The sequence below is a fragment of the Mytilus edulis genome, chromosome 10 (genome assembly GCF_963676685.1).
Source record: "Mytilus edulis chromosome 10, xbMytEdul2.2, whole genome shotgun sequence".
Lineage (NCBI taxonomy): Eukaryota > Metazoa > Mollusca > Bivalvia > Mytilida > Mytilidae > Mytilus > Mytilus edulis.
In genome coordinates this window covers 28,917,167-28,932,931 of record NC_092353.1, presented here as the reverse complement: position 1 = coordinate 28,932,931, position 15,765 = coordinate 28,917,167, and the positions used below count along the sequence as shown (strand labels likewise).

The following is a 15,765-nucleotide window of genomic DNA, read 5'->3' as shown; positions in this document are numbered from 1 at the left end:
TCTAACTTATGCCATTTATGCCTGAGTTTAGAAGAACTTTATTGATTTGGAAAATTTAACTTTTAATTTACAGAAAAAACGAGATACCTTTCTGAATGTAATCACTTGGAATGGGTATAATGAAATCTCTCCTATTAATATTCTGAAATGATATATAAAAAAATTAAAACGATATATTAATAAACTGTTAAGAATGGCAATATTATTTGTTAAGCAAACACACATAGTCTTTAGAAATTTTTTGTATAAATTCAAGAAAAATATGATGTAATAACCTGAAGTTCTTTGTAAGAATCACAACTGAACAGAAAGACAGCGAAACAAAGGATATAGGTAACATACATACATAGTCTTCAAAAATTGTTTGTATAAATTAGAAGACAAATATGATGTAACAACCTGAAATTCTTTGTAAGACACACAATAAACAGAAAGACAGCGACACAAAGGATATAGGTAAAAGTTGTTTACTGATGTTCAATAACAAACATTTTATGTGCAATAGCATGAACCACAAAAACAGTGAGACCGGTATAAAGATTAAAATTATTCCTCACACAGAAAAAATGGGATTTTTACTATTGAAACAAAAGAATTTTCATGAGCGGATCAAACTTATTCAACTCATATAAATGTTATATATTATTTGAAGGTTAGACAGACTTAGATAGTATGAAGGCGGAGAGTGACTCAGGGAACATAGTACAAAATTAAGTATGTAATATAATTTTTATTACATTATACTTTTATTTCCATTTCAACAATTTTATTGTATTCATTTATAATGTTTTGTCTGATATTGTGTGCTGTCTTGTTGAAAAGTAATGAAAGCCCTATTAATAATTCTTATTTGGACATATGTTAACAGGTAAATAATCTAATTTTCTAGACATGACATATGAGAGTTCCATATTGTAAAATTGTGATAAGATCTAAAGTCGAAAAAAATCATTCCATAAAGATATGAAACCCGAATCCAACAAAGGTTATAAACAACTTGTACGATGTGATGATGACAATATGAAGCCGCGATAAGATCATGTAACTTTACCCGCGCTTTACAAGACCATTTAACACTTTACTTGTAATTGGAGAAAAAGGGACGCAATCAAGAGTATCTAATATCATATATTTAATAATTACCCATAGTTCTTTTGTCAAGAACTATAACTATCAGTCCATTTCTCAATGATGTACCGATAAAAAGAAGTGAAAAATCCATTTAAATCAAGTTTATAACGCCCATGTAGTTTATATTTGGTATAAATCCTTTCCAATTCTAAGGCTTTCTTTACTGGCATATATGGCTTAGTTTTATTACAAACCCATATTATTGCATGATAATTTTTATTTGACCATTTATCTAAAAATGATCTTTATGTACCTTAATTTACACCATTTTATTTGTATACTAGTACTTTTTGGTTAGTTGCGTGTCACTGATGAGACTTTTGTAGGTGAAAAGCCTGCTACCATTGATGATTTTTTACATAGCCCTTTCCTTTTCTAAAATTAAAGTTGACTGAAAACAGATTGGTTTGTTCAAATTCTCAGACTAAATGTGTTTTCATACTTAAAGAATGTAATAAATGCAAAGTTTTATTTATCAAAAATAAAATTGTCAAATTTCACACAGATTTTTTAATTAATTGCCACATAAATTATAAAACGTGTTTGTCATGTCACAAGTCGTAGGAAGTTGTCTTTACATGTAATGACAATTGCTATAGAGTTCTTTGTTTTGTTTTCTAGTATACGTTTAGATATTACTTCGCTGTCACTTCTGCCTCAAACAAAGATATTGAGGTTTTACAAAGTGTAATAATGACCAAGCCACAGACTGCACTTAATGTGTCATCTTGTCATTCCATCGTGATACAAGTTTAACCTAATTTGACATAATTTCGTAATGGTTCAATCTTTTATGTGTTTGCTCTACTAATCAAGTTTGTCATATTTGCATAGAAAAAAGTAAAATCACAAAAATATTCAACTCAGAGAAAAATCCAAAAAGGCAAGTCCCTAATCAAACACACCAAACGAATAGATAACAACTATTGTATTCCTGACTTGGTACAGTTACTGCTTCTAAAACTACTTTTTAGACATGTCGAAAGCACAAATAGATCATGTTGTTTCGAAAATAAAGCATTCAAATGAGTTTCGGACTAACTTGTCATTTCTGTATAATTATAATTGTTTAGGCCAGTTTGTTCAATTCTTCATTTTTTACCCATTATTTGTTTTCATTTTTACTTTTGAATACTAATATGTTTTTTCATTTTCTAATTATTCATTTTATGTAATATAAACCCGATCCAAGGCATCCTGAGCTTGGTTTTTTTTTGGCAAATTCACGTGGATATACATAGTCTGGAATAATTGACAAGTACAGTAGTAAACTAAAATTAAAAATATGGAATAAATAAACCAGTATATAATCATTAGTCCCAATGTTAAATATTTAACATAATAATTGTATTCAAGAATTAAGGGAATTCATATTTTGACTCAAGAAATCCAAGAACTGGATTGGCTGTTATGTATGCATTATTTTTAATATGATTTTGAGAAGTGGAGGAAAATAACATTTTTACGGCCGACATGCGAAACATCATGAAGCCATAAATGAGAATGTAATTATTTTATTTTTAATATTTTGAACAGGAAATCGTTTGCTCTAGTTTGTTTTATTCCGCTCTATTTAGCGAGATTATAGACAACACATGCAATTTAAAAGTTAGAAACATGGCAAATCAACGAGTTAAAAGACTAATATCCTTTTAAAGACTGTAAATCAGCATTTTTTGAAATCTTAACATAGTATTTGTACTTTTACCTGCAATAATCGGATATGTTACCTAAATCTTAAATTTACTAATGGTCTTTCAATGCTGTAGACATATGTTCTGTAGACCAACTGTGTGGGACTTATTTCTAAAGGATAATACTCAACAAATATTATCATCATATGCTTTAAGCTTTCCTGTGCAAAATTTTCTGCACATATTGGCTGGAAATTGAAGATATTTCATATAAATCTAATATGTCAAATAAATCAGGTTTTAAGAGCGGAATAATGTTAAGTAACCATTGCAAAATTATTCAATAGTTTAGCCTCCTTTCCATTGTTTGACTGATTTACTAGACTACATTTTACATGTAGATGTCTCTTTGTTATTATACACTTTGTCCAAAATCGCAGTGACCTAACATTATTCCGAAATACAAGTACTAAATTTGTCATTTCCCACCATTGGATCTTTTCCTCGGGTAGTACCGGTCAGACATCAATGATATCAATCTAGTTAAAGACGTAACTCAATCGATTATTAACCGTCTGTTATCAAGAACATAGATCAAGTGATGGACGAAACTCCGTCGGGCATTATTTGCCTGGCAAAACTTGAATCTACTAGTTTATGCAATAACTTCCTAGGATATAAACATCCGCAATCAAGGTTATCGGTGAGTGTATTTCGTAACTCCATTAACTGTTAGACATCAATGACATCAATATATTGGTGGACGCTACACTCCCGGACATCAGCCGCCATCCATTGATGACATCGATTAGGTGGCTGACGTTCTACCATTGAAATCAGCGATTCTTTATTAATAAATTTGATCCATTGGTGGACACTACGCACTGTGACATTAACCGTCAATTACAAATGCCATGGATCCAGAGGTGGATGTTACTCCCACAGTCATAAATCTTATCTATCAATCTAGTGGTTGATCTTTATCTCACTGACAATTACTGTCAGCCATCGACACAGTGGTGGACCCTTATCCCTCGGGTATAAACCTTTTACAGCAACCATCAATTGCTGAACGTTATTTGCCTGTATAGCCTACAAGAAATATGTCATTCTGTAAAAAAAATTGTACTCGTAACAAAACACATAGAAAGCTCGACAAGACTCGCTTATCTTTCTGTTTCTAAGCTTGTAAATATAATGTGAACAATTTTCTGACAGCGTTCTCCTTTGGTATTTATTGCCTTTAGTGTTGACATGTATATGTCAAGGCTTTAGTGTTGACATGTATATGTTTGGATTTTAAGCCCTTTTTGATGATATAACTCTTCAACTGCTTTTGTTCTGTTACATCATTGGATTTCAAATATTCAGCTTTTACCGTTCATGATTAAGTGAAATCCAGCAAAAGGCTTGGGGCGCATGCAAGTTATGAGTAGTTTTCTTTTTTCCTTAACCTCCTGTTGTTTTATTCAAGGCCATAATCGTGGAAAGAAAGTCAAATCTGCTCTAAGAAGGTATAAACAAAATATTGTATTTTAGAAAATGTTCGCCAAAATAATAAAATGAGTGATTATTTATGAAAGCAAACAAAGTGTGAAAACTATTTAAGACTCTTTCTACCCATCTCAATTATATGGCCAAGGTTTAAAACACTTTTATTCAGTCCGTGAACAAATTCTTAATGTATCTATTTTGGTCTGAAAAAAAAAGATGAGGGTACGATCACAGATATATGTATTATATTTGATAGTTGAAACTCTCAGTTATAACAATATACAAATATTGAAAGGTATAAATAACCATTAATCTTTGTACGTGTCCATTTTCTTCTGGACATCTTCCGAATCAATTCACTAAGTGAATTATAATTTAGGATATCGCAATTAAAATGACGGACAATCAACTCACAAACAATTTCCTAGGAATTCTGTAGTAAACCTGACAATCATAATTAAATTTCCCTCGTTTCTTCTATGCTTTATGAAGCTGGATAAACTGTTTAATTTGACATCCTAGTAGATCATGCTAGCCGTTTACTGCAATATGAAAAAATCGATTTATTAAAGAGGTTTAGTTTTGTTTCTATAACAGGTTCATAGAACTGCTGTGCGATGTAGGAAATAAGAAATGAGGAAAATTCGAATCGATTTGAAAAAAAAAGTTGGAAGAAAGTGTTCAGTGGCAAACAGGTTGAGAATTTTTTTTCCAACTAGAAAATATAAAATTTCAAAGTTATGAGATTTATGGTCCATACATATTGACAATAACTACTTCTGATCTTCCGACATCAACACGAATAATCAGCTAAGTAACATCACATGAACTCTGACACGACAAATCATCTCATTCGTTTACTCCCATTTTCATTGTCATACAGTTGCCAAAAACATCCAATCTTTCTGTTGTCAGTTTCATTATCACACGGTTGCCAAAACAAATCATCCCTTCTTTTTACTCCCAGCTTCATCGTCATATAATGAAAACAGCTGTCATCCCAGTTTTATTGTCACACAGTAGTCGAAGGACGTCATCCATATGTTTGTATATCCGTTTCATTGTCATACTTTTGAAATTTTTGAGTTCATGCGATTCTCTCAGGTTTTTTTTTATTGTAACCTGACCTTGTCTCTTCCTTGTCGATTCACGATAATTGAACATCGGTAACAGTCGTCTTAATTTTCTCCTTTTCAGATAAAACTATTATACAGCTTAATTTTTTTCGGAGTTCAGAATTCTTTTTGATTTTACTTTTATTTTATAATTCCAAAAATTTAAAAAAAAAATGATTATTTTCTCTCGTATTGAGCCTTATTCGAACACCAATCGATAGATGTATTAAATCGTAGATGAATATATACAGACAATACTTATGCCAAAATCAAACACAAAAAATGATCTCACGAACCTAGAAAACAAAAAATGTCAACTCGTATGCCACTGACGGGTATAAATAGTTTGTAGTTTGTTATCCGAATTTTTTTCTCTCAATTTATTTATGAATTTTGAACAGCGGTATACTACTGTTGCCTTTATATATAGCTTTTTATGAGCAAATCTAATTGAGTTGATTTTTTTTTTTGAAGAATCATTTTGTTTGAAACAGTAGATTTTCCAGACAGAACTGTATTTGAATTTAAGACTTTAAAACGGATATAAAGTCCAACATGGCGAGCTAATACAGTTTATATTTTAGATAAGGTTGACTGCACCAACAAAATAAATACAGGTATTGTCAACAACATTCACAATTGTCATTGTTATCCTATCTTTTTCCAGGTTTTGTTTCGCAAAAGCTTTTTTTTTTTGGATAGCAGTAGCGCTATTTTGAACAACTGAAAACAAGACTTTTATGTAAACAGTAAAGGAATAAATATTAAACATTTCCAATTAACAATCTTCAAATATGAAATGATGGAAAAACGCTTCTAACGTAAACATATCATGATCAATAATAAACAAAAACTATTATTATTTTGAAAAATATCAGGAACAAAATAATAAGAATCTGAGAATTCAAATATAAAGTGTTTTGTAATAGTGTAAGCTACAAACGCATTACGACCACAGAGGACTCATTGACAGTCAAAGCAAAAACATTAAAAGGCCAAAGCAAGTTAGAAGATAACTTGCAATGAGGATAAACATTCAAGAAGGGTCTTATCAAATACAACCAAGGTAATTCATTCCTAGGTAGAAACATATGTGGATTTTAGTTCAGACTGATGGGCGGGCAATGTTGAAATCGATATACTTCTAATTTTGAATTTATCAAAACAATGTAAATGATGCAGTACCTGAAAATTAACTTTCGTAACAAAACTTACTGCATAGTATGATGCATGTGTACATGCACTACGACAACGTGTCATATGAATGACGCCAATTAGTCTTTTAATTTTTAAATTTGATGTTTTAAAAATTAGTTATGACAACTAAAAAACAATTAATATACAGGAATAAACAGGTAGAAGGAAGTAATGTGACAATTGATACTTTCACTTTATCAATATTTCGATTGATGTTAGTAGAGGAAGGTGATCGACAATTTCCATAGTTTTCTAAAGGTCATGGGATTGTTCGAGACAAATTAGACAAAGCTATAAATTATAATGAAAGATATGCTGCACCCATTTGTTCCTTAACCAAAGACGAAAAATAGCAGTAACCTTAAATTTTGATAATTACTACACATACAGGTTAATGTAATAATTCATTTAAGTTCATATTTTCAAACATCACAGATGTAAGCATTATAAATAGTTTGAATAAATAAGCTGTAACTGTATGAATTTGATGGTGATCAGCTTAAAATAATAGCATGAAAACCTACAAATAGGGTAATAAATTAAATTTTCATTTCTTCCAACAAAACTGATTTTAAAAGTGACATATAACTTGTTGACAACATACTATCCTTTCGACAAGGTTATTGCGAAGATGATAGTTTTGCCAGTGCAAAGTCCATTTTAAACATCTATGAAAATAAATGAGAAAAAAAATGGTAATGCATTATAACATTCTATTTCACCCATGGGTATTAGGTAATTTCATCTAGTCTACATGGTTAATTTCACCAGTATCCATTAAAAAAAAAGGAAAGAGTTATTGATTCAAATGTTTGTACCATACATCTTGAGAGAACCATTTCTACAAATCTATATTTTAGTAGAGAAATGATATATTACACATTAATTGCCACATGGGTTTAGGTATAATACTTATTGTTGAAGGCCATTCCGGATTAATTCAACCGAAGTTTGTCTATTTGTTCCTTTATTCGTGTTAATCCGATTTCATATAGAAGCTTTTCAAGAAGAATGAAAACAAGCTAGAATTCTCCTACACTTTCATCTTCCGCTAATTGGACGATGTCCTTGACAGAAAGACTCCAGTTCCTCGTTTTTAAAAACTTTCAATTTCCATATCATCATCTGAGATAATTATCTCCAAGGTGAAACGATATTCCAGGCTTGCATTTCTATGGCGATTTTTTTATGAGGTATTAATGCTTATATGGAGGATATTTTAGCAAGGGTTTAGATAGTAAAAATAAAAGTCATATTTTGAAAGGTTACATTATAATTATTGACACTTTATTAAGCTCATGTGTCCGAAGTTGATGTCTGCATTTACCTTCCATTAGGAACGCTCAAATCAAACCATTGGAAATCCACGGATGTCTATACGTATATAGAAACGATTGATGCATAGTTGATCAACCATTATGTAATGTTATTTAATCACAAAGATTACTACCGAAACGTACCTTTTGTCATAGCCATCTTTGTTATTGATGACGTCGTCGAAAGTATCTTATCTCAAGATTTTTATAAGTCATAAAAATAACATGGCTTGCACAGGAATATATCATAGCAATATTTTTTAACATTGTCATAAAGTGGGAGGTTTCGCTACCCATAAAACCAGGTTCAACACAGCATTGTTTTCTTAAAATGTCCTGTACCAAGTCAGGAATATGGCAGTTGTTATCGAATAATTCGTTTCTTTGTATGTTGGCGTTGGTTTTTGTTGTACTTCAGTGGTAATTTTTTTCCCTTGTATTCCTTTTATAATTGATTTACTTCCCTCGATTTTAGTTTGTAACCCGGATTTGTTTTGTGACTTTTGAACACTGGAATACTACGGTTGCCTATATTTATCCATGTTTCTAAGGTATATGGGATGCTTTTTAGTTTGTAGTTTACAGTGTTGCTGTTGTTGTTGTTTTGTGTGAGGTATTCATGTATGTTCCGTGTTTCATTGTTTTAGTATATTGTGTGTTTTGACAAAATATGTTTTTCAATCTTTTCCAGTTTTACGTGATGGGGAAAAGTTAAATTATTTATAAGTTCTAATGTTTATAAGAGCCATCATTTGACCCCGTGAAGATTCAAACATCTTTGTTTTAAATAAGTGTTAAACTAAATTAATATTTATAAGGACATTTTTTTTAATGATTAAATTTCATAATGCTTCATATGTGTTAATTCAAGACGACCGTACTTTTGAAAACTTTTGAATTCTTGAAATACTAAGGCTTTTCTACCTCAGGAATAGATTACCTTAGCTGTATTTCAAAAAAAGACTTTAGAAATTTTGGTCCTCAATGCTCTTCAACTTCGTACTTTATTTGGCCTTTTTTACTTTTTGGGATTCGAGCGTCACTGATGAGTCTTTTATAGACGAAACGCGTTTCTGGCGTAAATACAAAATGTTATCCTGGTATCTATGATGAGTTTATTTACTTTTACAAATTGCGACTTGGATGGAGAGTTATCTCATTGGCACTCATACCACACCTTTAATATCTATATTAAAAGCTACCTTACCATGCTTTCTTCTCTGAATATACCTTAGGTTGAGATCATTCCTTTAATGTCTGAAGTATCAATGTCTGATGTGAGTTATTAAAAGATTAAAGACAGGAGTAACATGATAGTGTAACTAATGATGGAATACCATTTTACCCTTCCGAAGCACATGAATTCATCACGTTTTTAAGTTGTGATTAATCGTTTAGATTCTGATGTCAACTGTTGTTGTCATTTGCAGTTGCACTGTCTTGTTTATGTTTTACTTATGATTGTGACACGTTTAAATATTATCATGGTTTTTTAATTCTAGTTTTTTTATTGCTTGTTACCGTTTTATCCAATGATTTGCTGATATATTGGGTGTATTTCCCACAACATTAACTAGTGCAAAACGATAACTGTGACCATTGTTGTTTTGTATTACATTAGAAGGAAAACATGATCTAGTTTTATTCTTATTCTATAACTATCATGACAAAATTACTTTCTTTCAACAAATTATGGCATGATAATATCACATAGTAAAAACATCTCTTGACAAGATAATTACAAATTTGGAAGCAATTAATGACTTTTGAACTAAATTTTTTTAAGCAGTTAAGAGCGGAATCGTATGTTTATTCTTTTATATTTCTGTTAGGAACACTAACAAAACAAATTAAGTGGATGTTATTTTTTTCTTGATACTTCTTTTTCAGATCATTGTGGCTAATCAATGTTTGTAAACTCAATTTGTATTGAAGAGCCCTACTGACGTTGATTCTATGTTTCCGGCGGCCATATTAGTAAGTGGGGCGTCGACAAAGATGATTACAGTAATAATTAAGTTTATCGTCACACGAAGGACTCACTTAGAGGTAAATTACACATGATGAGGCGTGAAACTTCATTACTAGATTTGTAATTCACAAATTAATATGTATCTTCAAACAGTTCATTTCATTACACTTGTCCAAGTAAATTTCTTCAAGACACTGTGAAGAAACACAGCACGACTTTGTATCGACAGCAAATTAGTACGCAAAAGGTTAATTTCGATGGGAATCAAAATTGATTGGAAATTTCAAACAGAAATTCTTAAATAAAATCATGAAAGCAGTTGATCCGTGAGCGTATTTTCTCGGATGATAATTGACAGAAAGATCAATAATAACTCTTCAGAACTTTTAATTCAGTATAAATTTGTCAGTGAAAACACAAAATAAGTTAGGGAAGGCAACACTAGTTTACATTTAAGATTCTTATTGTTGACAAAGCCCAGTGTTGCTAAATAAGTAAGACAAATAAACAAAATAAACAAAATGTTAATCAGTATCAGAAAAAAAAGTTTTTAGAATAAAAAAAAGTGATAAAACAAGAAACAACAGTACTTCTGAAATCTAAGAATTGGACATATTTTTTTCGTTACAAGTTTTAAGGAATAAGAAACGCCAATCACGGATCGTGATTTGTTTCGTGCGAGAAAAGTTCAAACTAATTGATAAATAGGTTATCAAAATACAAGATTTTTGAAGATTGTCAAAAACAAAACAATCAGTATACTTTTTGCAATGATATTTTTGGTAATAAATTTGCAAAATATAGAGAATAGCTGCGGCAAATTACCTGCATTAAATTAAAACAACTTCAAAACAAACAATAGATCAGCCCTTAAAGCTTCTATTGATTTTAGTTATCTGTCAAACCTTCAACCACTCCAATCTGTTCAACCTATTGTGCAGAGTTTACCTGCCAGATTAGTGTGTTTTATTCATGCAATATTTGTTACTTGCTTTTTAGAAGAAGAAAAAAACAACACTCTAGTTATAGTATTATTTAGTCTCACATCTCTTTAAAACATGAGGTAATTAAGAGCTTGACAAATTGTAAAGATATGTTTCAAATCTTTAATAATCGTATATTGCCTCCAGATGTGTTTTATCCTCATTTTTGGGTGGCAATCAGTAGGATATTATATTCCATTTATTTTCAGGATATTTTATAACCAATTTCGTGTTTGATTTTTTTTTATGTTAACCCTTTTCCGTTTTATTTAAACTATTTGTAGCGGTTAACCAGATAAGTTATTCAATTCATCACGTGCATACACAATATTTAATTTGATAATATAGTTTATGTTGTAAAAAAGCTGAATATCTGATTGGTTTCGTACCATTTCGTGTGTAAAAATGAAATTTGTAATAATTATGAACACGGATTTTTATTGCTTGCTTACAATGTAATAAACAAAAATACTTTCTGGTCAGTTTCACAAAATGAAATGGATAATTTTTATAAAAAAATTTTATCAATTTTTATCTAACATCTGCGCCCTTTTTTGTATTACAGAAAGAAATCTGATTAGGTGAAGATATTTATTTACCTTCTTCAAATCCAAAATATTTATTTCTTCTGGCTGATTATTTTTACCACAAAAGATGGCAAACAAAATATCAGATGCGCATCAAATTGAATCTCTAACAACACGTGGAATCAGATATGTTTCTAACATGCTTGAAGTCTACGACATGCAATATGTGTGTGGTAAATAGCCAACAGAACAAATACGAAACTTTGAGTAAGGCTTTGGTCATGCTTATATAGGATTACTTGCGCATCAGAAGACGCAAGAGAGTGATTGTAAAAATCATAATATGTTCTTAAGAAAATAAAATCCTTTAGATTATTATCTTTTATTAAAATTGGTTTCATTTAAGAATCGGGGATCGGCATTATAACTCGACATGTAATAAGTACTGATTTTTTAGCTTGTTATTAAAAACAAATATTGCAGTAATTCCACACAGAATACTCGTACTTAATCATGCAAAAAGGGATTATCATTCTTACTACAAGTATAATTATGTCTCATTTTCTGTCTTCAACATTCATCCCTTTTATTCATTCTTGTTAACATATATCCTATGTATAGTGAAAACGAAAATATATTCATTTGTGTGGTAAGAACCGAACATGATAGTAGTAAATGTATAGTAAACGCAAATGAAACAACACCCCACAGATACAAAAAACAACATTAAAAGGCGCTTAAAAGATCGTACAAAAAAGTCGCCTAACGCCGTAATATCGAAGGAATAAATGACAAAATCACAGTCAAGTACAAGTATGGCAATTAGAAACAATACGAAAAACGACGACAAGTCTTGAAAACAACCTTATTTAACCCATGTTGAGATATGTTATCGTATATGTATTGAAAGACGGGTTTTGTTGTGCTACGTTATTAAATTTTTGCATCTACTTAACTTATATATAGGAGAATATTGATGTTAAGGATGATATGTCTGCCTTATGTCTCCTATTTTATTCCTGCAACATTTCTGTGAGATTTTTATTCTAATGTACATTTCTGAATACTTGAATATCATTGTCAATTTAGTATAAAACTGTTAGTTTGTGATAGTCTATCCTCACGTTTTCTGTGACGGCTTCAATGTAGCGTTTTGATAAATATAAGGCATGACATGGCAATTGGTTTGTGGATTGATAAAGACAGATTTGGAAATAACCAATTACTGTGTGTCCCTATCTGTCAGTTCTCTATAATCCTTCTCAGATGACGTCCAGATTTAGTTATTGATTTCCGTACTGACGGTTCTAGTTGGTCTGTTTAGTTTTATCCATCTGAATATAAAGTCTTATATTGGATTAGTCTCTTTCTGTTATTCTCTTTAGAGTCAGTGAAAAAAACAATGTTTATAACATGACCATTTGTGATTATAAAAGTTTTATTTACAATGTAAAAAACGAAAAGTAAGATCTCCAACGAACGTATTGATTTAATATTATGATGCATTCCCTGTTTAGTTGTCTTTTTTACATTTTTTTGTCTTCTGTTATCACTTGAATTAAGAATTTGTGTATATTTTGTCACTTCTTCAGAAGTTTATTGTCATGGAAGATAATATTTTATTTTATCTTTTGCATATACAAATGTTGCGTTTCACAGATTTTTTTTCTCTCCAGTAAATAATAAAAAGAAAACCAACAATACACATTTTAAAAATATTGCTGATGATAAGCAAACAAAAGTTAAACACTCGGTGAACATGTTCAACGCGACTGAAATGTGACTTTTATACAATCTGTATTAGAGTAAGAAGAACTACATATAGTGAATGGCATATTTCCTAGTCCATAGTTATACTGAGCGTCATAATGTAAAGTATGCTTTTGATTCAAGAAATATCTCATTGTCTACGCCATATTATTAATATAAATACGTTAACTAGCCTTCTTCGCATATTGTTTCCATAGAAATAACTGTAAGTTGGAGGATATAGTGTTTACCTTCATAACACAATAACGCACAACTATTACCATACTGGGAATAATATCACAGTAATATATTGAAATGATCATTAGGGGACGATCGTTTAGTTTAGAAAGGAGGGAGTGGGACAGTAATTTGAAGAAAAAAATTATACCACAAAGCACTTACGTAAAAAACTAGTACTTTTTTCAAAGCCGGCTTTTGGCAGAGATATGCTGATCCAATAAATGCTGTAAATTATTGACGCCAAAAAATACTTATTCAAGCAGCCCCATCTCCAAGAATAAATAAAGATTTCTCGCATTGATAAGAAATATATATTTGTGAGGGAAAACAAATCTTCTTCGTCTATCCCACTCACAAGCTGCAAAACTTCAGATGGTCGTCCTTACATGTTGTAACTATATACCATAGTGGTTCTTTTAAGGCCTGCTTTGAGCTTGAATGATTTTTTCCCTCAAGAATTAATAAACACCAATGTTTTCACCATTATACATTACTCAAATGAGTGCAGTATTGTTATCAATGAAATGTGTTCTTGTACATTTGTTTTTTTCCTTTACTTTATAGACTGTATAAAGAACCTTTACACAGAAGATTCCAACAACAGTCTAAAATTACTGGTACCATAATATTCGAGTACACCAGAACCAAATGATGAATGGCAATATAAATATAAACATTACAGAAAAATTACAGGGAAATGTGGCCATCATCTTCAAGTCTGGTAAAAGATTACTTAGTTCATACATACGTTACCAAATACTGTATCAAATGTTTGGAAGACTGATAATGTTTTAGACAAGTTTTGGCAGAAGATCTTTTGGACATCTACAAAAACATGAAGATAATAACCACCTGTTTATTCCATGTCAGAATGATGAATAAAAAAATTGTTATACATAATTTTCTTTTTTAATTGTTGATTTTAAACATGTATAGCTTTAGTCCTGTATCAAGTCAGGGATATAGCAGTTGTTATCAAATACGGTAGTTTATAAATGTTGGAGTTTGTTTTGTTTTCAGTGTGTCTGTTGTTCCTTTGTTTTCTCTTATAATTGATGTGTTCCCTTTGGTTTTAGTTTATAACCCGAATTTGTTTTCTCTCAATCGATTTATAACCTTTGAACAACGGTATACTACTGTTTCCACTGTTTCAAATTTACACTATGGACGACTAAGATTTGAATATTAAATTTCCTGAACTTTAATTCATATGATTTATCTGCTTTGTGATGTCTTTTGAACGGGGAATCAAGAACAAAAGTACCTCATATTGCGATATAAAACAAACATCAACGATTTGTTAACATCGGTCATCATTCTGATCAAAACTATAATTTGTCTACAATCACTTACGGATAATACTAGATAAAGAGAATGCTGCTGCACTTGATTTTTTCTTGCTAAATTTGGATTTTGCCTTGATCTAGTTGTTTATCAATGGAGCTCATGAATCTGTATCTGGAAGAAAAAAAATATGTGTATGTGTGCTTTGTGTTAGAATTGTAATACTTGTAGTACTGTTTAAAAATAATTAATGAAGTTTTCAATGCAATGTATTATGTAATATTGTAGCATGTGTGTGAACATTCGACTTGTAGTTTGAGGAAAATATAAGTCCAGTATGATAACTCTGTTATTAGTTCTATGAGTTTTGGGCTATTGTTCTATAGAACTATAATTAATAAGGTTCTTCAGGAAAATATGCCAAACATTCAAAAGTTCTAATTTGGAAAGCCTAGATTTTTTTCACTACTTGTCCTATTGAATGTGTCTGAAATGTTTACATTTGTTTTCGTCTTGTAGTGATGACTATGGTTAGTTTGTTCATTCGATTCCAAGTTATTTATTACAGTGTGAGAGTTTAATACTCTATTCTTTCTTATTATTGGTCACTGCTTATGTACAATTAACTTTTGCATTAGTTCAGGAATCTAACAAGCTTTAGTGTACTTGTTTGTCTTTTTTAACCGAAGGTTCGCCATTATACTAACTTCTTACAGACACTTGCAGAATAAACAACGTCTTGTATTTCCAAATGACAATGATTCAACTTTTCTTGACAAAGCAAATACTGCTAAAGTTTTATGTGAAACAAATCACATAAACTGCATCATCGGGTCGTGTTAAAATCAGCAGTTTAAGATACCAGAATAAAAAACAAATTCAAAAGATATCTGAGGTCATGTAACAACTGAACAATTTCTCGTTCATCCTTGTTTTTTAAATTAATTTCAATGTTTAATTTTATTTACCGAAAGAGTACAACATCTAATCTATTTAGTGTAACAAAAATCAACTTATTTTAGCAAAAGAGCTTATACAATGTATGTTTCATAAAATCGGAAGGACACTTGGCATTTAATTTTGGATTTACTGAGTCTAAGATAGCATCAATATTGGAAATAAT

The 15,765-nt window shown here is 30.6% G+C and overlaps 1 long non-coding RNA gene across 2 annotated transcripts in view; it reads left to right on the top strand.

Annotated features, from left to right (window-relative positions):
- Positions 1 to 14,258, top strand: part of LOC139490818 (uncharacterized) — a 73,368-nt gene extending 59,110 nt beyond the window's left edge. For both annotated transcript variants that reach the window (XR_011656421.1, XR_011656420.1), the window contains 3 exons: positions 653 to 714; positions 9,778 to 9,936; positions 13,923 to 14,258. This is a non-coding gene — a long non-coding RNA (uncharacterized lncRNA). The remainder of the gene's footprint in view (positions 1 to 652; positions 715 to 9,777; positions 9,937 to 13,922) is intronic.
- The last annotated feature ends 1,507 nt before the right edge of the window (positions 14,259 to 15,765 follow it).